This window comes from Acinonyx jubatus, chromosome D3 (genome assembly GCF_027475565.1).
Source record: "Acinonyx jubatus isolate Ajub_Pintada_27869175 chromosome D3, VMU_Ajub_asm_v1.0, whole genome shotgun sequence".
NCBI classification, from domain to species: domain Eukaryota; kingdom Metazoa; phylum Chordata; class Mammalia; order Carnivora; family Felidae; genus Acinonyx; species Acinonyx jubatus.
In genome coordinates, this window is record NC_069392.1 from 62,616,357 (window position 1) to 62,638,777 (window position 22,421).

The window sequence follows — 22,421 nt, forward strand, 5'->3', positions numbered from 1 at the left end:
TCCACATCACCTATTTAACAAAATTGACAAGCTGACCCAAAATACTCATATGGAGGTGTAAAGGACAAAGAAGTCTATGCAATCTTAAGAAGGAAAAAAGTGAAAGATTTGTGCTATGAGAGACTTATTGCCCTATAGTGATTAAGACACTGTGGACTTGGTGCAAGCAGAGTCAGATACACAAATAGAACAGAATACAGAATCCAGACTCATACATATCCAATGACCTGATGCATGATAACAAACAAATAAACAAACACCTTTATTTACTGAGGGAAATGGCCTTTTCAATAAATAGTACCCTGTCAATTCAGTATCCACAAGAAAAAAATGAATATTGAATTTATGTTTTATATTACCACCTAATTCTATTATAGATGAGTGGTAAATATAAAAATAAAAGGTAAAATGAAAAAGTAAAAACTTCTAAATGTCCACCAAATGATTGAATGGATAAACAAAAAATATATATCTATATAATCAAACATTATTCTGTCATAAAAAGTATGATAATGAACCTTAAAGAGTTTATGCTAAACAAGCCAATAACAAATTACGTATATTATTTCATCCCATTTTTATTAAATGTCCATAAAGGGCATATCTATAAAGTCAGAAAGTAAATTAGTAGTTACTTAGGGCTTGGGGATATTAGGAGTTAGAAGAGCAATAGCTCAAGTGAAGGGGATTCCTTTTTGAAGTGGTAAAAATGTTCTAAAATGGACCGTGGTGATGGTTGCCTATATCTCTTAATATACTAAAAAACAGTAAATGTAAATGAACCTTTAAATTAAAAACAAAAACAAAAACGAAAACAAAAACTTAATCATATCATTACACCATTAAATGGGTGGATTGCATGGTGTGTGAATTTTGAGTAAAGCTGCTATTAAAAAAAAAAAGTAAAAACTTCTAAAGAGCAGTAAACAAAGAAAAAATTCATGGCCTAGGGCTGTAGCAGATTATTAAACCATACAAAAAACACAGTAGACATAAAGGAAAAAAATTCATAAATTTTACTTAAAAATTAAACTTAAAAAAAATTTTTTTTTAACTTTTTAATTTATTTTTGAGAGAGAGAGAGACAGAGCATGAATGGGGGAGGAGTAGGGAAAGAAGGAGACACAGAATCTGAAGCAGGCTCCAGGCTCTGAGCAAGCTGTCAGCACAGAGCCTGATGCGGGGCTCGAACTCACAAACTGTGAGATCATGACCTGAGACAAAGTCGGACGCTCAACCAACTGAGCCACCCAGGCGCCCCTAAAATTAAACTTTTTTTTAAATTAACATATGCCATTTATAGTGCAAAAATTCAATGTGCAAAGTAAGAGAAGGCATTTGGAATGCATATATACATAAAGGAATCATATTCATAATATATAAAGAACTCTCAAAACCAGTAACAGACAGCCTATTGGTAAAATGAGCAAAAGTGTTGAATTTTACAAGAGGATATCCAAATAGTAAATAAACCCATGAAAGGACCCTTATCATCCTTACTGATAAAAGAAATTCAAATCAAGGTACACTGCCAATACCACTCTATACTTACCAGAATGGATAAAATTTTAAAAATTAAGAAAATGCCAAGTGTTTGGGGGGCCTGGGTGGCTCGGTTCACTAAATGTCTGATGCTCAATTTCAGGTCAGATCATGCATGATCTCATGGTGCCTGAGATCAAGCCCTGCCTCAAGCTCCATGCTGGCAGTGTGGGGCCTGTGTGGGATTTTCTCTCTCCCTCTCTCTCTGCCCCTCCAGTGCACGCACAGCGTGCTCTCTCTCTCAAAATAAATAAACATTAAAAAATAGAAAAGAAAATATCAAGTATTTGTAAGTATATGGAACATTCAGAACTCATGTACTGCATCTACCTGTCAATATTTACTGAACTTGTTTAGACTCATAATTCAACAATTCTTCACTCCTGAGTATATATCTAACAAATACACACATATTTATCAAATGACAAATGCAATAATTTTCCTAACAGCACCATGTATACTATTTCAATACAGGAAACTACCTAATACCTATTAAGCGTTAGACCTGAGAAATAGTCATGGTACCCTTACAAAACAGACGGTATGAAGCCATGAGAATGGGTGGTCTACAACTACACCCATTAACATGGATTATCATAAACATAATAAAATATAATACTGAGAGAAAAACCGAAGCACAAAAGCACACGGATTGTATGCTTATATTTATATACATTTCAAAACCAGCTGAAATGAAACAATGACGATGAAAGTCAGGCTAGTGATTATCCTTGGGAGGAGGCAGGGAAAGGGGTTGCTAGTAATTGGAAGAGCATGAAGGGGGTCAGAATGTGCCATTTTGACAGAAGCCTTATTTTGAGCTAAAGGCAACTGAGAAACAGCAGACACAGGAAGAACGCTCTGCCCTCCTTTATGCTTAAAAACCTTTGTACAGGTTACAGAAATTTGCATTTATAAAGGTATTTCTTCTCCCCTATCAGGGAAAGGAAAACAACTCTTATCTGCATTACCTTAGCAATCAACCCTTATTTACCACACAGTTCCCACCCGCCTTCTCACAAGTAACCACCCCTAGTGGACCGACCCTCTTACTACTGGTTCTGGCCTCATACCTTGAGGGCAAGGAGGGCTTAGAGAGAGGACGAGCCCGCAGACCAGGAGCGGGTGGCGGGTTTCTGGAGCCCGGTACTCACCCAGAAGACTCGCTCCTCCAGGCACCGCAGGACACGCACCTCCTCACCGCACGGTCTGGGCGCTCACACGAGGCAGGACTGGGTAACTGCGCGCATGCGTCCAGAGGATCTGAGCACCACGCGCTCCGCTCGCTCCCTGCGCGCTGGAAATGGCTCCGCGGGGGGCCGGCGGGGAGAACGCACATTCCGACCTCCGGGAGAGGGTGAGGAGGTAAGGAGCCTCTGCTTGCAAGGGTCCAGATCCCAGGTCAGCCAGTCGCGTCCCCTCCGGGACCTCCTCCAGCTCTCCAGCCCCCGTGACCCTCTCGTAGTCCAATCACGCCCCGCTCCTCATCCCCGGGGCTGAGCAAGGTTCCCCTCAGATGGAGGTGGTTCCTTCGGCTGCTACACAGCTGCACCTGAGGCGTCCGCCAGGGCAGCAATCCAGGCTCACGCAGGAGAAAACGGGATCCAGAGAATGATTCCCAAAGTAAGTAACAGTTTTCTTCACCAAGAGCCTTATGATTAAAACCACTGATTCAATTAAGCCCCCTGGGCTGGGGTAGGATTACTCAGGATGGTCACCTGAATCCTCATGGGATTTTATGAGGTACGTTAGCCGACTCCTGGAGTGTGCACACAGTATCCTGCCGCCAGTGGCACAGGTGCCTCCTTGTGAGGCAGTGATAGAGTCCAAGGCCATCCCATTTCGGACGACAGCTTTCTCTGTTAGAGACATCCCAGGATTTGATGAGGACAGGCTTTGTCAGCTGTCATTGAAGGCTTGTGGGGGTTAACTTAGTAAGGGCTTTGAAGTGTACTGTGACAGCCTCCGGGCTGATAGAACAAAGATGGCGGCCAAATGATCACAGTGGAAAACAGAGCTACCCGCTAGCTTTGAGGAGAGGGAGGTTGGCAACTTTCTTTGCTGTGGGCCAATTCTCTCCTGTGCCCAGAAAAAATCAGGGTGCAGTGGTCAAGCCACCCAGGTGGAAGCCACAGTCAAATGTTTGTGACACACAACCACCTGGTCCTATTTGGGGCCTACCCAGTAAATGCCTAGGTGGTGCGACCAGTCAGTGTCAAACCAGTCTGCCCCCCTTAATGTGGACAGAAAGACCGTACAGTTACAGTGATACCCATCCCATATCCCAGGTACAATGGGTTTGTTTAGAGTGGTTTTTCTGTTGCAAACATAGGAGTGTGTGAGTGCTAACCAGGGGTAAGCTGCATGAATGTATTACCTGAAACTGGATTTGCCTCTTGCTGGGTGTGGAGCCAAAAGACATAACCAAGCCAAAAATAGGAAAAGGAAGGGTTTTGTTTGCAACAAGAGAACGCTGTGTGTATTTCCCAAAGCAGTGTCTCCTTGAACAACAAAACGGGAAGTTTTAAGCTAAGGGTGCATGCATATTCATTATCATTCGAATGTGTTAAATCCTGAGACGGTACCTTAGTCCACCTGGCCAAAATGGTTTTGCCTGTAGTAATTTAATACACTGCTGTAATATTCCTTCCTTCCTTTCAACCAACCCTGTTGCCTATAGGTTAAAGGGGGGGGGGGGGGGATGGAACCTTCATTCAAGGCTGTGTTCTTTTGCCCCGCCTTACACATCATGACCCTTAAAATGTGACCCTGATGACTATTCAACTAAGGTATGTCTACATGGTACTAAGTTTCTCTAATCCTCTAAATGGTGGTGGCCTGGTTTATGTGGCAACAAGGAAAAGCTTGTGTTAAGCCAGATGCAGTGTCCTCACAAACCACGGCATGTTTAGAACCCTCACGTGGAGGGAGGGGGGTATATAATCAATTAGCCAGTTTCTCACCATTTGGGAACTACGGTGGATGGCCCCAGATTCATTTGGCAATAGCCTTGGGTGTTGTTTAGAACACACAGGAGGGCAAATGGTCAATCTTTTGTAAATTTAATTTGCAGTCTCCAATAATATAAACTAAGAGGGTAAAGGAAAAGTTCTTTTTGTATTCCATATAAGAACACCAGAGAAGTTTCTAGAGTACTTTAATGATCTACTTTTTTAATCTTGGAAGTGGTTACATAGGTGTGATCCTTTAGTGAAAATTTATGGAGCTGTATACTTACGAAATTATGTGTAGTTTACTTTAATAAAAGCATAGTTGAAACATGAAAGAAAGAAATATTGAGGGCCATCCAGGTAGGAAATAGCATTAGTAAAGACAAAGAGGCAAAAGAGTACCAGCCTTATTCAGAACCAGTGAGGACAATCTGACTGAAGCCAAATATTTACAACTTCCATTATTACCAGAGATGAAAAAATGAAAAGGACTATTTAACCAAACATTTCATGTACCTGCTAAGAAATTGCTTCCTCTATTGAAGAGGCTCTTAAACTATTTGGGGGTTGTTCTCTGAATACCAGTTACAGTATGAAAACAAGGAAGTAGATATATACTTACAATTTGAATTTCTGTATTCTTTATCCATCAGTTTCAAGTACTTTAGCTCTTCCTTTGATACTTGAGATGTAAATACAGGGCAAGATTTCTGTGTTCTCTTAAGAGAAACCTTTGTATAACAAAGGTAAAAATGTCCTATTCAGTTTAAGCTAAAACAATATCTTTCTAATGGTGAAATTTCAGGCTTCACCAAACCAAAAAGGATAGATATGAAGGACAGGATTGAGAGATTGGGCGAGAATTCTGTAGTAAACAGATGTTCCTAGATTTCAGCAAAAATTCTAATCATAGAATCAGACCAAGGATGAGAGCAGGTCATCTTTGGGGAAAAGGCACCAGAGGGATGCTGCACTGTGTTTGACTTATAAGGGCAAGGTGGGTGTATGCATTCCAAGGATTCAATAACTATTATTGAATCCCTGATTGTATTTGAATTTGTAAATCTTTCTGGATGAATGGTATGTATACCTGATAAACAGTATGACCTAGATAGTCTCTCTATTGCCCTCTTCCATATTAGATATGTGATGCAATTGCTAAGACATCTTCATCATTCCCAAACTTTTTTTCTTTTCCAAAATTATGTAGAGACACTTGAAAAGTAGTTTCAACATAGAACCAAGAACATTCAGGACACAGAAGTCAATATATTTGAGGATTCTGTTTAGGTATTCTATTGAGACACTATTCAAGGTAAGTGCCTTCCATGAAAACCTGTCTCCCCAAGGGAGCTCCTTTAGAAACACTTGTTCCACCTCTTCAAATCTAAATATTCACCTGCAGTGATTCTTTTTGCACTTAATCTCATTTCTTTCTATGCCCAAGATTTAGGTACATCTTACATGCCCCATAAATGTTTCTGAAAATTGCCTGTGAATTCAGCATCTTTAAACTGGGTTCTTCTTATGTGCACTAGGGAAGTTCACTATTTACAGAAACCCTGAGGTAAACCTTTTTATGGGGCACCTGGGTGGCTCAGTTGGTTGAGCATCCTGACTGCAGCTCAGGTCATGATCTGGCAGTTCGTTGAGTTCCAGCCCCACATCAAGCTCCCTGCTGTAAGCCTGTCAGCACAGAGCCCACTTCAGATCCTCTGTCCCCCTCTCTCTGCCCCTCCCCCACTTGCATTCTCTCAAAAAATAAATATTAAAAAAAAACTTTTTATGATTTGAATAAACATTTGATAAGGAAATGATCACTTTTTCATTATGCCTGGCTTATGAGTGGTCTGTCCTTAAAATGAGAGTTAAACTGAATTGATGTTTTAACTTATACCTAGTTCTAATTCCTCTCCAGATTTCTCCATACTTCTCTTCAGAAGAATTGTTTGCATGATGTGCACCAAATTCTTACCAGGAATATTAATATTCCAGTGTGTTCTACTACCATTATGCCTCGATACCCATCCAATCAATGGATTCATGATGATAATGATGGTAGATCTCAGACCTATCCTAGTCAGCATGCTTCTTAGACTCGTTTTCTCCAGCTTCCATTTAATGCTGAGCTACCCCAGAAATACAACTGATACCTTCAGTTAGGTTTTCTAAACTTTGCATTTTGTTGTAGTTGATCCCTGTAGTAGAGACTGTCAGTTTTATTTCAGTATCTATCCTCTAATACTTACTCACCATTGGAAACTCCAATTTTTATGTGGGCAATAGCTTCTCAAGAAAAAAAAATATATATATATGTGTGTGTGTGTATATATATATATGTGTGTATATATATGATGCATTTCTCTGCTTTCCATGCACCTAGGCATGTCATGTGACTGAAGTACTGCCAATGGGTTGGAAGCAGAAGTGTTGTGTCCAACTTGTGGAGAGTGTCTTTAAAGCAGGGTGGCATACATTAGTTCCTTCTTTCATCTTTTCTGCTGGTTAGAATACAGACATGATGGATTTGATAAGGGAGCCAAATGCTAAGTATTACAGGGAAATAAATTAGAAGGAAACTCAGTCCCTCTATATTTATTTGAAAGGAAAAGGAAATACATTCTCTTTATTTAACCCAGTAGTATGTTGAGGAATCTGTCACAAGAATCTAATAGTAATTGATGCATTTCTATTCCCCACTTGTTAGGTGTGTGACTTTGGCAAGTTACTTGTACTTTTAAAGACACGTCCCTTATGTGTTGTTGAATGGAAAACATATAGCACTTGTCTTGGCTTGTGTGTGAAATGTAGGATTATCCATGCAAAGAGATTACTTTATGTCCTAGCTTATAATAAGTACTCAGTAAATTCTAGTTTTATTATTTCATATTTTCTATAGCTTAACTATACTTGAGCTCAGGATTACTAATTCTGTTGAATAAATATTCAACCCCTGACATCTGTTTATAGCTGTCCGCCTTGATAGCCCATAAGTACCTCAGGCCCATCATGTCTGAAAACCAACTAATCATATTGTTTTCAAGTTGGTCTTTTCCTGAATTTTCTTTTTTGATGAATGTCATTACCATCCACATAGTTCTGCAAACAAAAGAATACCACTTATTTTAGGCTATTTATTATGCAAACTATAGTCCCTAGATGATCTAGGTCGTCTTTATAATCTTTTATATCTATTCACACTCCTCTTTCACTTTCCTTGTCTCTAGTTTAAGTATTCATCTGACTTGCATTACTGCAGGGCTCTCATAATTGGTCTTTCTACCTATTTATCCCCATCAAGAAACCTTTCTATAGATGGGTATTTAATCAGGCCATCATCCTACTTAAAAGCATTTCTAAGGCATGCTTTTGGATACAAATAAAATCCAAACTTCATACCACAGTCTGAAAAGTTTATGTTCTATTTCTTCCTAACTTTCAGTTTCATTCCCTGTCTCTTTACCAATCAGACCCTTAATTTCAGCCATAAAAATAGCTAGCATTTATGGAGTCATGCACTTTTCTGAGCACTTGACATGAACTATCTTTTTTAATCTGCTAAACAACCTTATGAGGGAGATATCATTATTATTGCCGGATGTTATTGCCAGATGAGGAAAGTGATACATAGAGACATCAGAGGCTTATTTAAGTTTGCACAGCAAGCAAGTGGTAGACCAGGGATCAGCCTAAATGGAGCTTGAACTCCACGTTGGGGCTTTGCCCCTTGCCATACTAAACCCCATATGCACTGTGCAATTTATTTTTCCATTTCTTTTTCTAGAATGCACCCCGTTTGGGGAACATGTCTCTCAACCTGGGTAATTCCTTAATTTTTTTTTTTCAGTGGATCCTCCTAGAAAGGAGGACTCTTGCAGGAAGAGTTAGGTACACCTCCTTTGTGTTCCTATAACATTGGGCATTGTGCTTCCGTCACAGCCCTTACCCTCTATTGTTACTATTTCTTTGTCTCCGATCAGTGTATAAGTATAGATGAAATTTGTGTTATTCAGTTGAGTGTCCTAAAGTATAAAAGAGTGCATAGGACATATTAGATATTTTATAATCATTTTCTGAGCAAATTACAAGAATAAGTAAATTGGTAAATGGAAGAAACATGCAGATGCAACAAAATAAAACTATATTATGCCATAGGAAAAGCAATTTACTAAGAATATAATTTTTTAAATGTTTATTTAGAGAGAGAGAGAGAGAGAGAGAGAGTGGGGGGGGGCAGAGAGAGAGGAGGACAGAGGATATAAAGTGGTCTTTGTACTGACAGCAGTGAGCCCGATGTAGGGCTCAAACTCACAAACTGTGAGATTATAACCTGAGCCAAAATTGGAAGCTCAACTGACTGAGCCTCCCAGGCACCCAGGCAATCTAATTTTTAGATTTAGCTTTGGAGTTAAAGATCTGTATGGATTTTATGAGATGTCTTTTAATGTCCTAATTTGGTTTTTGAAGCAACTTATTATGAAGAAAAGCAGGTCACATGAAGAGGTTAAAAAATCAAATATGACAAGTTATGTCAAGACGGAAATACACCCTCCAAGCCCTCTCAGCTGCGTGGAGCAGATGCTCTTCTTGGTGGAAACAGACACTGAATGATGTTGTGTATGAGAAGACTTGGATCCTTTCCTCAAAAATCAGCTTTTAATAAAAAGGACAGTCTCTTTCAGGGCCATTGAGCATAGGTTCACATCTTCACCACAGCAGAGAGGCAGTAGGGATTTATTGACTACACAGCTGTTAAGTTCCACCTACCCAACCCCAGTCCACTCAGTCTCCCCACGCCTGCCTTGTCTGCTAGGAAATTACCAGCCAGTTCCCTGCCTGACTTCCTGAACTGTATTCATTCTAGGCTTGGTCTATCACAGTAGCCACACCTCCATGTCTTTTGACTGTCACAGCCCATCTCTGCTTTGAATCACCATGCCTAAATAAAGCTCTTCTCAGGGCTCTCTGTCCCCTGGACCACTCAACCATGTACTTTTTAAAACAGAGTATACTCAAATAGATATATTTTTTTTAAGTTTATTTATTTTGAGAGAGAGGGAGGGAGAGAGAGAGAAAGAGAGATTGAGAGTGTGAGCAGGCAAGGGGCAGAGAGAGAGGAGGAGAGACAGAATCCCAAGCAGGCTCCATATGGTCAGCACAGAGCCCAAAGCAGGGCCCAATTTCATGAACTGACCTGAAATCAAGAGTCTGACACTTAACAAACTGTGCCACTCAGGTGCCCCTCAAGGAGATCATTTTTAAAGTGTCTTACATATCTAAGTGATGTGATTTACTTAGCCACCTTAGGATATGATATCTAGGGACACTTTGAATTCCATTAATAGATAACTTCCAGAAAGGATTTATTATCTCTCCTTATAGGTCACATTTTTATATTTTAATAAGAAAAGCAATCTTAGAATTACAGTGAGATCTTGCCCAAAATAATATCTAGAAATGGCAGTTTAAGAAGCTGGGGAAAATATCCTGTGCTTTTGGCCTTAGCTTATTGTAGCACTAATGTGTTTGTGCTACTAACCGAATTACCACTGGCATTTAATCAAAGAAGGAAAAGATCAAATACATACAAATTGAACTAAACAAGTGAAATTATCAGACATGCTTAGAAGGCGGCTGAGAAATGAGAACACAGATAGCAAGCTGTGAGCAGCCACATCAAAACCATAGAAGAATAGGTAGGGAGTGGAAGAAGCATAACTTCATGGATAATAACCAATGGCCTAAATACAATAGTACTTAGCCCTGCATTTCAGAAACTCCTAGTTTGAATTTTCATGGCACACCTGCAGAAGACTTGAAAGGAATTTGGAAGATAAAGGTGCAAATAGAGAAACTCACTAGATAATTTACTGGCTCAGGAGTTATTATTTTGGTCAATGCTATATTTATTTTTATCTTCTTCATGAAAAATGAAATGAAGCATAAAATATGGAAAATGGAATTCTTGGCCTCTTGGTTGAGTTTCAAATGCTCTTCAGGCCGTTACTCCCCATCTCCTGATAGGCCTTCATTGCTACTCTGGTGGGTTCAAGGAGGAAGTGCTTCTCCCAGGAGTTACGGTGGAACCTAGAGACTGAAGATATGCAGCATGAATCTGTGACACATGAATTCAGAAGAACAAGACCAAAAATTTCATAAAGAAGATAATTTCTTCCTATGCTGAGTGAGAAAGTGGTCTTCATTGGAGTGAAGGCATAGAGTCTCAATCAAGGGAGAAGTATGACTAGTGCAGGCTCCATAAATGCCATATGCTGATGTATCAATACCCGAGAATAGTCTCTGCTTAGTTCTTAGATAGTAAGAACTCTTTGAGTAGCATTGGTATGTCCCCTTCAGTTGCATTATTGTTTTGGTTTATTTCTATGCAACAAGCCACCTCAAAATTTAGCAGCTTAGAATAACTGTTTATTATCTCTTTGGTTCTGTGGGTTGTCTGAGCTCAGCTGGACAGTTCTTGCTCAGGGCCTTATATGTGGTTGCAGTCACACAATAGCTGGGGCTGGAGTTATTAGAAGGATGGACTGGTCTAGAATACCAAGATCTATCACTTACATGGCTGGACTTGCTGCTGACTTTTAGCTGGGAGCCAGGGATGTCTACAGGAGTACCTATACATGCACATTGGGCTCCTCAACATGATCACTAGGTTCTCACTGTTACTACCACAATATTCTATTGGACAACGGTCACTGGCCCCACCTCACCCAGATTCAAGGGGATGAAGAAGTAAACTCTGTCTCTTGATGGAGGAGCAACAGTATCATACTGCAGAATAAAGTGAGTAATGGGAGATATTATTGTGGTCATCTTTGGAAAATATAGCCATCAACAATTATTGACATACAATCGTGGGGTTGTAAGCTTTCAGATAGCATGTACCCAGACTCCCCAGTTCCTCCATATGTTAGAGCCTCTCCATTTGTCTTCGGAGCCCTTTCTGCATTAAGTGCCCTATTCCATAAATATTCTGGGCTGTCATGTTCTTTTGGACATCAGTCTTTCAGCCTCTTCCCCTGTCAAAGCTCTCCTATCTTGCATTCTATTTCCTCAGGGTAAACATGAGTGATGTGGGACACTTGATTTTCTTCTATATTGGAGCCTCTGTCCAGATATCTACTGAAAAAAAAACTATGCTTCCAGAAGATTTAGTACAATGTGACTGTGAAAAGGTAAACTGAGGTACATTAAAATTTTGGAGAGTTTTTTAAGCAAACATCTATTCCAGTCAGGCAGTGCCAAACCAAATATGATTAGGAGTGCTCCACCTGCAGGAGCTAAAGAAAAGGCTTCTATCGAACAGGTGTAGAAGCCAAACAAAGAAGTTATTTGATTGGCTATAGCTTAAGCTGTTGCTTTATTTGGGAAAGTCTAGTTGTCTGTTTATCATTAATTTAGATTTCTTAATTTTAAGGCATTTATAGGAATTGAGTCTGGCTTATATTTTGGTTTATTTATGTAAGCTACCAGGGTATTGGAGACACCTCAGTCTAATGGTCTCCTTGTTTAATTACTTTCACAGGGAGCATGTTTTTCATTGCTGGCAAAGATTTAGGCTATAGAGGGCTGCAGAGAGCTCGGATGTATAGTGTAAAAACTTCAAGAAAATACCCTTTGCCATTTAGTTTTTAAAGTTTGGAACAATGCCATGCATAAGAAGCCAACTTCTTTAATTTCCCCTGATGAGACTATAGCCTTGACAGCCTTACAAAGCCCTTCAGAGGCGAAGCTGCCAGGGCATAGCAGCTCCCATCCCAAACGTGGGAGGAGGTGGAGGTGCCATACATGTACACAACCAAAACCTTTTACTATAGATGCAAAAAAATTCTATCATCAGACCTACTTGTATTTCCCTCATGTCTCCCTAAAAAGTCCCATTATTAACCATGGAATAGGAAATAACAACCATTATACAACATAAGACAGTGTAGTACAGTGGTTAAGCATCACCCTTGGGGCTGAAAGGCCTGAGTTCAAATCCCAGCCCTGTGACTTACTCTTTGGAAGTTAAGCATCTCTCTCCTCCTTGGTTTCTTCAACTGTAAAGTGAGGGTAATGATAGTAACCGTTTCCAAAAACTAGCTTGAGAATTTCATTTACCTGACATATAGAAAGTACTACAGATATTTGCTATTATGCTTATTTTGATCCTTGCCACTTTTGAAGTATCTCCATGATATTAAAGGAGAATAGTAGATAGTGTGACCAATATGAGATTAGATGATATGCATGCACCCTTTTGGTGTGCTGGCTGGTTAATGCGTTACCCCTCCCAGGGAATATAATGCAGTGGAAGCCATCATTGTATCAATATGTTCCTGCTGGGTCCATGGCTCTTTAAGGAAAAGAGCATATGGTAGAATTTCAGGCACCATAGGAGGTCAATGAGAGGAATATTTCTGTTGAAGGGGAAGAAACTCTTTTAAAGTTGCTGATTTTATCTACTCATCAAATTCTCTGTTCTCTTTAAGTATAAAAATAAAATTATTTGTGTGTTTCTTTCCTTTATTCATTATAAAGTTTTATTCTATGGCTTTTAGTTTCTAAAAACACCACAAGGGCAGTGACAGAGGTACCTCCCAAAATGTGAAGAAGATCTGACTAGAGATAAATGGAAATTCAAAGCCTGTGTTCCCATAATCGGGAAGAATATGTTGGCTCCAAAAACTAATAGAGCAATGAGAATAGGTAGAAAAAGATATATTGTTTTAAGGAGTATTCTGACTTGGATAATTACTAAGAGCTAAGAAGAAAAGTAATTATGCATCAACATGACTGCTATTTGAAAACAAACAAAAATAAAACCAATACTAAAAACCCAACAGCCAAAAAAAATAAATAAACAAATAAAAATTGTTTTCAGCCACCTATTCTGTTATAGGAACTATTTAACTTACATAATAGACTTAGGAGATTTTATTAATTCAGTTTTACTTTGGAGGAAATCAAGACTCAGAGAAATCAAGTAACTTGCCCAGGTCCTGCAGGTGGTGGCTTTATATGCCAAAAGTCAGACTCAAATGTTTCTGACTCTATGTTCCGTCTCTGAAACCCTATCCCTTGTTCACACATCAGTGCTAACAACATAAGTCCTGGTTTCTCATCTTGGCAGGAATGGTGGTCCATAGTCTATCCTAAAATATTCTTCTGCCTTATCTTTCATTACCTCCCAAGACCAACTCTCTATTCCAGCCAGAACAGTCTTCTTACAGATCTTGTTAATCTGATTTGCCTAGCTCTGTCCTCTGTCCCCTTGTGTTTCCCACCAATGATACTGTCCTCTCCTCCACTCTGCTGATTTAAACCTTGACATTCCTCAGAACATCTTCAACATTATCAGCTCTGTGCACCTTCTGAACTCCCAAATTCAGTCCATTAGCCCTCCACTGAACTCAGTGTGTCATTACTGGGGTTTAGCTTGCCCCAGGTCCTGGCATTTTCTGAAGTATAGACCTTGCCTCCAAGAATAGGGCAGAGTCTTAAGTTTCCTCTTGGATCTTTATGTAACACATAGTAAGTCCTTAATAAATGCTGAGTAATTGACTATTGGTCAGTTCTTGAGCAGTTCTGTGACCAAAAGAAAAACACACACACACACACACACACACACACACACACACACACACACAAAACACAAAAAACCACCACAACAACAAAACCCAAGGCTTGGGATTAGTCCGTCACTGGTAAAGAATTTCATGAGAGTAAGTTTTTGGGAACAAAGGTGATTGGAAGAGTTTTTAGGAAAAGGTCCCTCTTTAGAGGAGAGCACATTTTCTTACAGAAAATGCCACAGTAGTACCTAGGTGGGAGAAAGCAAAAAAACTTTATAAAAAACTTTATAAATGCAAAGTGCAACATAAATGGATGTGACCTAGATGTGCTGTTGGTGTTATTTAGTGTTCAGATTAGGCAAAAGTGTTGAATCAGCATTGGAAACCCAAGAGGTAAATTGACAGGTCTTTGCCAGATGGCCTTCAAATTTTCTATGACAAGAATAAAAGCTATGGCTAAAGTAACCAATACAGAAAAAAAAAAAGATAAGGCCCAATGACTTGAAAATCTTCACATGCTTCAGCCACAGATATATGAGTGTGACTGTCTTTTATGCACTGAAACAGGCTTGTACTTAATCTTTCTGCTACTTAATCTTATTATCTAGAAAACAAAGAGCCTCAACTGTACAATTACAAAGTTTGGTTCAGTCATTTTGAATAATCTGTATCTTCCAACAGGCTTAATCTCAGACAAAGATCTGAAGTAGAGAATCTTTGTAACTGAAAACCCCTGCCTACTTTTCTAGAATCTACATCCCCCAACCTACCTCCCATCTTCCCAAGGTAGCAAATGCTGTCATGCTGCCCATGGTGTATTGCTAACAAATCCGTATCTGTATTTTGAAGTTTGCAACAACTTTCTTGGGTATTGTCTTTTGTGGCCTTCACAGATATGTGTGAGACAGAAACAAACCCCATTTCCAGATGTGAAAATTGAGGGCTTTTTAAAAAAAATTTTTTTAGATGTTTATTTAATTTTGAGAGAGAGAGGCAGAGCATGAATAGGGGAGAGGCAGAGAGGGAAAGAGAGACAGAATCCGAAGCAGGCTCCAGATCTGCACTGTCAGCATAGAGCCCAACGTGGGTCTCAAACTCTCAAGCCATGAGATCATGACCTGAGCTAAATTCAGGTGCTCAACAGACTGAGCCACCCAGGTGCCCCTGAAAATCAAGTTTTAAGGAGGTTAAGAAACTTAGTCATTGGGATTTGAAGTCTTGGAGCAGGTAGTTGAACCCCCAAATCCTTCTTTCTTTCTCGAGACCATGTTCTCTCATAGGATCCAGCACTGTGGTGCTGTGGGTGATGTTGCAAACTGATCTAATTGTGCAGGTCTATGCCCTCTGTCCCACAGCTGTGCTGTCTTGCTCTTCCTCTCCAGTTCTTCACTCTACTTTCCTAAAATCTCAAGCATAGCATAATAGGGTCTGTGTTCATTCAGTAATGAAACAAAATTATCCCAGTAAATATTCAAAAGGGTAATTTCAGAGTCAACACATGAGGCCTAAGAAGTATAATGGTAAATTTGGAGGTTTTAGGGCCTGATTCAGAAAGGAAGTAAGGCAGGCAGAGGGCTTCCAAGTTTTATTTTGAATCTCCCACATAATTGTTTTGCCTTCAACCAATGTACAGTGGCAAGAGTTGAAGATGGATAAGAGTGGAGATTCAATGGATGTAAAAGGAAAAGTGCTGTCTTTAGGATTAGATAGGTATAAACTTATAAATATGTAGATTTTTTTTAATTGGGCAAGATTGTAAATTCCAAGTACAACATACAGTACAGCAGCATGTGGTGAAGTTCTAAACTCTGAGATGTCCAGCTAAAGTGTTCAGTGAGAAGTTGAGAGAAGGGATCAGGGTGACTATCAGAATGAGTTTCAGGAGGTGGATTTGCACTGAGTTCGAAAAGATATGTACACTCTGGAGGTGGTGGTGATGCTGGCACTGGGACTGACAGAGTGCTGGAAGATGAATTCACAGTTTCTGTTGAAGAAGGTACATATGATCTTCACCTCATCTGCCTCCTCCTACACTAGGATGGAAGAGAGAGTCGAGGTGCAGAGAAAGGAAGGGGAAGGTATGCCCCTGACATCTTGACACAGGGATTCTGAAAGCAATATGGAAGAAATCTGAGGAGACAGGGAGGGAGTGTCTGTCACATGTGTTAAACTACAATTTCCCAATAACACTGCTTTTCCATTTGTACTTTATCTCCTCCCTTGTGTCCCAGGCCCTGTGCCAGGCCCTGGGATGCTCCAGTCTTGAAACACTTCAGAACAACCCTTTACTGCTCCCCAGGGAGACAGCTGAATTCTCGCACATCTGTGCATTTTATAGAAACTGAAGCATAGGCAAATTGGTTTGTTTTGAGTGGGGAGGGAGATGTAGGAGTGTCCAATCTTCTTTACCTTTACAAGATTCCTTGAATACAGTTCACTTCATAGCCCAGATGGCTGGTTTATATGGGTGGACATAACAATCCAAACACTCTTAGAAATAGGCAGAAGAATAACTAAGGGGACTTGGAGGGGCCCAACCCCCTTACCTTCAACTGCTGACACTCTTCCATTTTCCACTTCATTTGGGGTAACACCTTCTCTCTCCCTCTCTTTCTCTCTCCCACCTCTCCTTTTTAGTTTTAATTAATAGACTTTATTTTTATAGAAGTTTTAGATATACAGAAAGTTGATCAGAAAGTACAGTTCTGTATGTCCCCCTTATCCCCAGTCTTCCCAATTACTAGCATCTTACCTTAGTGTGGTGCATTTGTTATAACTGTTGAACAAAGATTGATATATTAACATCATATGTCTACTGTTATAGTATGACACTGAATAGTTTCACTGCTTAGAAACAAAGTATTTTTGCTAAAGAACCTCTTCCTGTTGTAATTAAAATATAAACTCTGTAGCCAAACAGACATGAGTTCAAATTGGGGCTCCTGGATCTGTGTGCCCTTCTACACCCAGCTTCTCCTTCAGACACCTGAGGAGTAGAACCATTCTTTTAGTTGGTAATCATGAAGAAAAAAAAGAGATGACATTTGCCAAAATTCTCATTTAGCTACTCACCAGTATGATAATGAGAAACCATAATTGTGAGTGGCTGAATGAGATGTTATAGTAAAAGAAAGAAGAACCTCTGTCAAGAGTTAGGGCATGGCAGAACTGGAGAAAAGGCCAGTGTGTGTGTTTATGTGTGTGTGTGTGTGTGTGTCAAAACAGTATTTGAGCAATTACAGAGAAATAGGAGGACCCTGGGGACTGGTGGTTAATAAGGTAAATGTGATGGGTGAAGTTCTCAGAAATAGAACTAGGACGTCAATAGACACAAACGTATGCTGTAAGACTAAAAAGATACAAAATCTGAGAGTAGGCAATAGTATAAAAAAATCTCAGTTATATTTCTTATTCAGTGTTTACCTTTGACATATTTAGATCTTATTAAAGAGAAAATTCTGTTTTATGTTGTAAAGGTATGCTATTTTTTTAAGTTTATTTATTTACTTTTAAGAGAGAGAGAGAAAGAGAGTATGCATGTGGGGGAGAGGCAGCGAAAGAGACAGAGGGAGACAGAGAATCCCAAGCAGGTTCTGCGCTGTCAGCATGGACCCCGATGCAGGGCTCAAACTCATGAACTGTAAGTCCATGACGTGAGATGAAATGAAAAATTGGATGCTTAACCAACTGAGCCACCCAGGTGCCCCTAAAAGTAGGCTGTGTTTTATTTATTATTATTACTACTGTTTAATTTTAGGATTCTTATAGTAGCATACTTTTTTTTTTTTTTTGGTTTTAGTAACTTACATAGACAAATCATAACAAATACCCCATACCAACCAGTGGTGTGTTGATTAATGTTCTTAAAAGAGAAATCACTTTAATGTTGGTCTATTCTGTTCACCCTACCATCCCCAGACCCTTCTTTGGAGGACATGAATTGATAAGCTACATCAAACCCTATGGCACTATATTCTTAGTGTTGGCCTATCAGACAAATATCTAAATAAAAGGTTAAAACAGAAGAAAATATTAACAGGAAGTTTAAGTGTGTTTGAGGGATTGAAAACTGGCTTCCTATATTACTGTGTTAAAGTCCCCCTTTCAGTAGAGCTAGGCACTTGAGGATCAGGGAATCTGAGAGGGAGGTCAGCAAAGTTCTTTCACTAGTGTTGAAAATAATGAGCAAGAACATCAGGATTCTACTAGTTCTCAGGAACCATTACTAAGTTCAAAAAAGTAGTTCTTGGTATTTCAGGCTTTGGTGACCCTTCTGCTCTCTCCTGAAAGATTTACCATGTGCAGCTCGGTAATCTACTTTATTTGTCTATTATTTTGTACCAAGAAAGAATCTCTAATTTGTGCACACCAGTGGCCATAAATAACTGATAATATCTTCAAGCTTTTAGAATTTTGTTTATTGTGTGACCCATCGGAATATTTTTTTAAAGTAGTAGAGTGAGAGGAAAGGTGTTGGTGTTGTAATTGTAGACTTCAGTTGTTGGATCACAGAGAGGACATTTGAAGAGATAGGTGGAAGAGACAGGAAATGAGAAATGAGGAATATCTGGGGTCCCTGAAATCAGACCACCCATCAGCATGTCCTCCACAGTTCAGAGAAGTGAATCCTACCTAGATTCTACCTATCTACATTACACCTGTTCTCCTTCCAATGATGGTTTACTTTCATAGAACCGCACATTTAAGAAACGGGGTTTAAGGTGTCTGACTTCAACGTTTACAAAAGAATGTTTGGAAGGAATTCTCTTTCCAACATATAAAATGGCAGGCTGCCTTAGAGAGGATTTGGGAAGAAAAAGAAACAATTTTCCTTATTCTGTTAATGCATTGCTACAGTGTGCTATTGCTGCCAAGTGTCCCCAGGGGTGTGAGGCTTTGTCTCACTCTCAGGGCCATTTTTTTGATGCTGTTGCACAGAGACCTTCTAGCATAGAAGGCCCTGTCTTATGAATGTGTACCTACCTACCAAGACATTCCCACATACATAAGAAAGGATTATTTAGGACTGGTTCCCATTTTTCCATTTCAAATCTGGGCTGTGGGGTTTTTTAGTTGCTGTTCTTTGATTTTATGCAAGGACAGCAGCATAAGGGAAGCTGGGAAGCTGCTCCACCAGGCTTCAAGCATATGCCTGAATTTGTTTACCACAAACAAAATCCTCTCAGCTACTTGTTACTGTCACCATGGCAACAAGATTGGGGTTACTTCTATCAACAAAGCACCACATAAGGCAAAGGCGGGCAGTTAATAAAGAAGAGCAATGATAATTATATAGCAGCCAGTTGCCGGCTCAAACACAGAGTCCTTTTTCCAAATTGTAGTTCCATTTTCTATGTAGAAATGGAAATTATAACTTAATACGCTTTGGAAAGCCATTCCTGTATTTGTCTAGGAGATGGAAAAATAAACAGCTGGAAATTCTCCACAGATCTTAACTCAGCTCCACAGCATAACCCTATTAGTAGGTTTATTTGCCTCAGTAGCATAAAACTGCCTCATTAATGAGTAAGAATATAATCCAGGAATAGCTATGGAAAAATTGATTTCTGATTTTAAATACAAAATATTGAAATGAGGACCCAGAGAACAGGAATGTACTTACTGAGGAAAGTGAGATTAAGTAGACAATTTCCTGTCCTTTTCATTGAGATAAGTAAGTTTAGGCAGACTGAATTCATAGCTGATAAATTTTATCTACTATTAATCAACCATCACACACTCTATCCATTTCATAGTTCCATACTTTAATTGCAATTGGGTAGAACTCTACTGGAGAAATATAATGAAGGATACACAGATGTAAATATACAGATTGATTAATTCACTAAACTTTAATTGGCTACTGACAATGTATACAGCAAGCTAGGCCTTATATTAGTCCCAGAAGACATTAAAATGAATAAAATAGAGGTCCCATTCTCAAAGACCTTGATAATATCACTGGATATGCAAACAGCAATAATTTAGGCAGGATGATATGGGTAAACCAAAGTCCTAGGAGTGATATTGAGAAAATGCAGAAAAGTGAATGCTAGATATTATTAGGAAATTTTGATGTAATTTTTGATGTATATTCATCTTGGCCTTAAAAGATCAGAATAATACCTACAAGTGGAGAATGTGATCTCAAAGGTAAAATTGACAAAATATACTCATAAGTCTTAGCTCTAACTTTTATGTCTTCACTTCCCCCTCACCATAAATATCGTTGTTAACTACCTGACCTTTCCTCTTGGACTGAGGCATTTATCCAGGCATAGCAAGATGTATTAGCAATGGTGCAGACTCTACCTTGGTCCATGTATTAGTTTCCCAGGGCTGCTGTAAAAAATTGCCTTAAAGTGGGTGGCTTAAAACAACAGAAATTTATTCTCACAGTTCTAGAAGTTAAAATCTAAAATCAAGGTATCCACAAATATATGCTTTCTCTGAAAATTCTGGGGAGGAACCTTTCCCTACCTCTTGTGTCTTCTGGTGGTTATTGCTAGTTCTTGGTATTCCACTGTAATCTCCATCTCCATCATCATTCAGCCTTCTTCACCTGTCTCTCTTTTTGCCTCTGTATCTCCTTATAAGTACACCAGTCATTGGGTTTGAGACCCATTCTAATCCATCTGCAAAGACTTTGTTTCCAAATAAGGTTACATTTGTAGGTACTGGGGGATTAGGATTTCAGTGTATCTTTTCTGGAAACACAATTCAACCATAGCATCCATGAGAAAGCATAGGGAAATTCTATCTATAACAGCCTTGGCCAGTGAGACCTGAATGCCTTCTGGGGGCAAGATGATGTTTAAACATTTGAAGTTCTCTTTGACCACTCCTAAGGAGCAAATCACCATATTTGGGAAAAGGAGGTGGTCCCACACAAGAAGTAGCATACCAGGAGCACACATGGTGCCTCTAGAAGGAAAGTGTTTTTTTGCAATTGTTGGAGACCCCAAATGAGAACTTATCAGTTGAGGGGAGGGAGGTGCAGATTGACAGTGTCTCCAAAGTGGGTTTTTAGACAGCTGGTAGGCTTATGTTATCCCAGTTCAGTTGTAATAATTGAGTCTAATTCTGGTTTCTGGAGGGCTGCCTAAGGACAGTCAGTGCATTCGTTTCTGTTCATCTATGCTGTCAGCTGAGTGGCATTTGTATGCTCCCATGGAATGACTGAGAATGGGGTTAGAGGATCCTGAGGTGTTGGTAGGTGATCTACATGGGAGGTTCAGGATCCAGGGCCATCCTCAGCTATTTTTGACAGATGACTGATTAAAGTTAAAGGGAATGACAATCAGATTGCGTTCAGAGCTCTACTGAACATATGGGATATAGTGGACTCAATAGTTGCTTGCAATGGTTTAAGAGAATGGCACTGGGATGTTTTTCCTTGTAAGGAGTGCTCTAAGGGCAACACTGAAATACAAAAGATTGTTAATGGCTCTCCTTCACCTCTTCCTCCTGAGATCTAATCTGTTTCATCCCTAGGTTTCTGTGTTGCTGCTTGCCACTGCCACAAACTGTTATATCATGTTCCAGTGGCTATAATTTCATGACACCCCCTCCCCCACCCTGCTCTGAATCATTCTCTTCTCACATCTCGACTTCTCAACAAGAAGGGCCAGGTGCAAGAGGAAGTGGGCATTTTTTATGATTATTACTATACTGATTACTATAGTGGTTCTTATTCATATAATCGAGAGTCATGCTGATCCAAGAAAAGAATCCAGGTGGCTGAATTGAAATTAGTTTTTGATACCTTAGGGCCCCTTTTGGCCAGTTTGCCAGTCAGAGGATTAACCAGCAGTCCAGCCTAGGGTTGCTGTTAGGGAAAGGAAAGAGGCATCATGACAAGAATGGTGTAGATAGAATATCATATTTTCAAAATAAGTCTTTTATTCTTAGATGAAAAGAGAAAATTCCTTTTTAGGGACAGCCATACTCAGTGACCAGAAAACTTACTAAAGTGTGTGGACCAGGAGAAGCTAAAGGAGGTACAGTCAAAAATATTTTTTGTGTCAATATTTTAGAAAGCTGTTCCGATGCTCAATAATACCAAATGCCTCTGGGTGGCAGAGAGTATGGAATTTACATCAAATACCATGATTATCAGCCCACTGTCAGACTGCAAATGGTTTGGAAAGCTTAAAATGCTTGTTTCAAAAGTCTCAAAGGTGTCAGATGTTTCGGTTACTCAAGCTGAAACAACAAAACAGTAACCAGAAAAAAGTGTCCTCAGAAGTGAGCTATCATTGAAAACCTCAGCAGCAGTCAGAAGTCTGATATAGTTAAGTTGCCAGGAGTAAATGCAGAAGGCTCCCTCTACCACAAGACAACTGTGTCAGATGTT

General features: G+C 39.5%; 1 long non-coding RNA gene across 1 annotated transcript in view; it reads left to right on the forward strand.

The window, feature by feature from the left end:
* Positions 1-2,845: 2,845 nt before the first annotated feature.
* LOC128312305 (uncharacterized) overlaps positions 2,846-22,421 on the forward strand; it is a 55,243-nt gene continuing 35,667 nt past the window's right edge. Inside the window, exon 1 of the long non-coding RNA XR_008291391.1 lies at positions 2,846-3,165. This is a non-coding gene — a long non-coding RNA (uncharacterized LOC128312305). The remainder of the gene's footprint in view (positions 3,166-22,421) is intronic.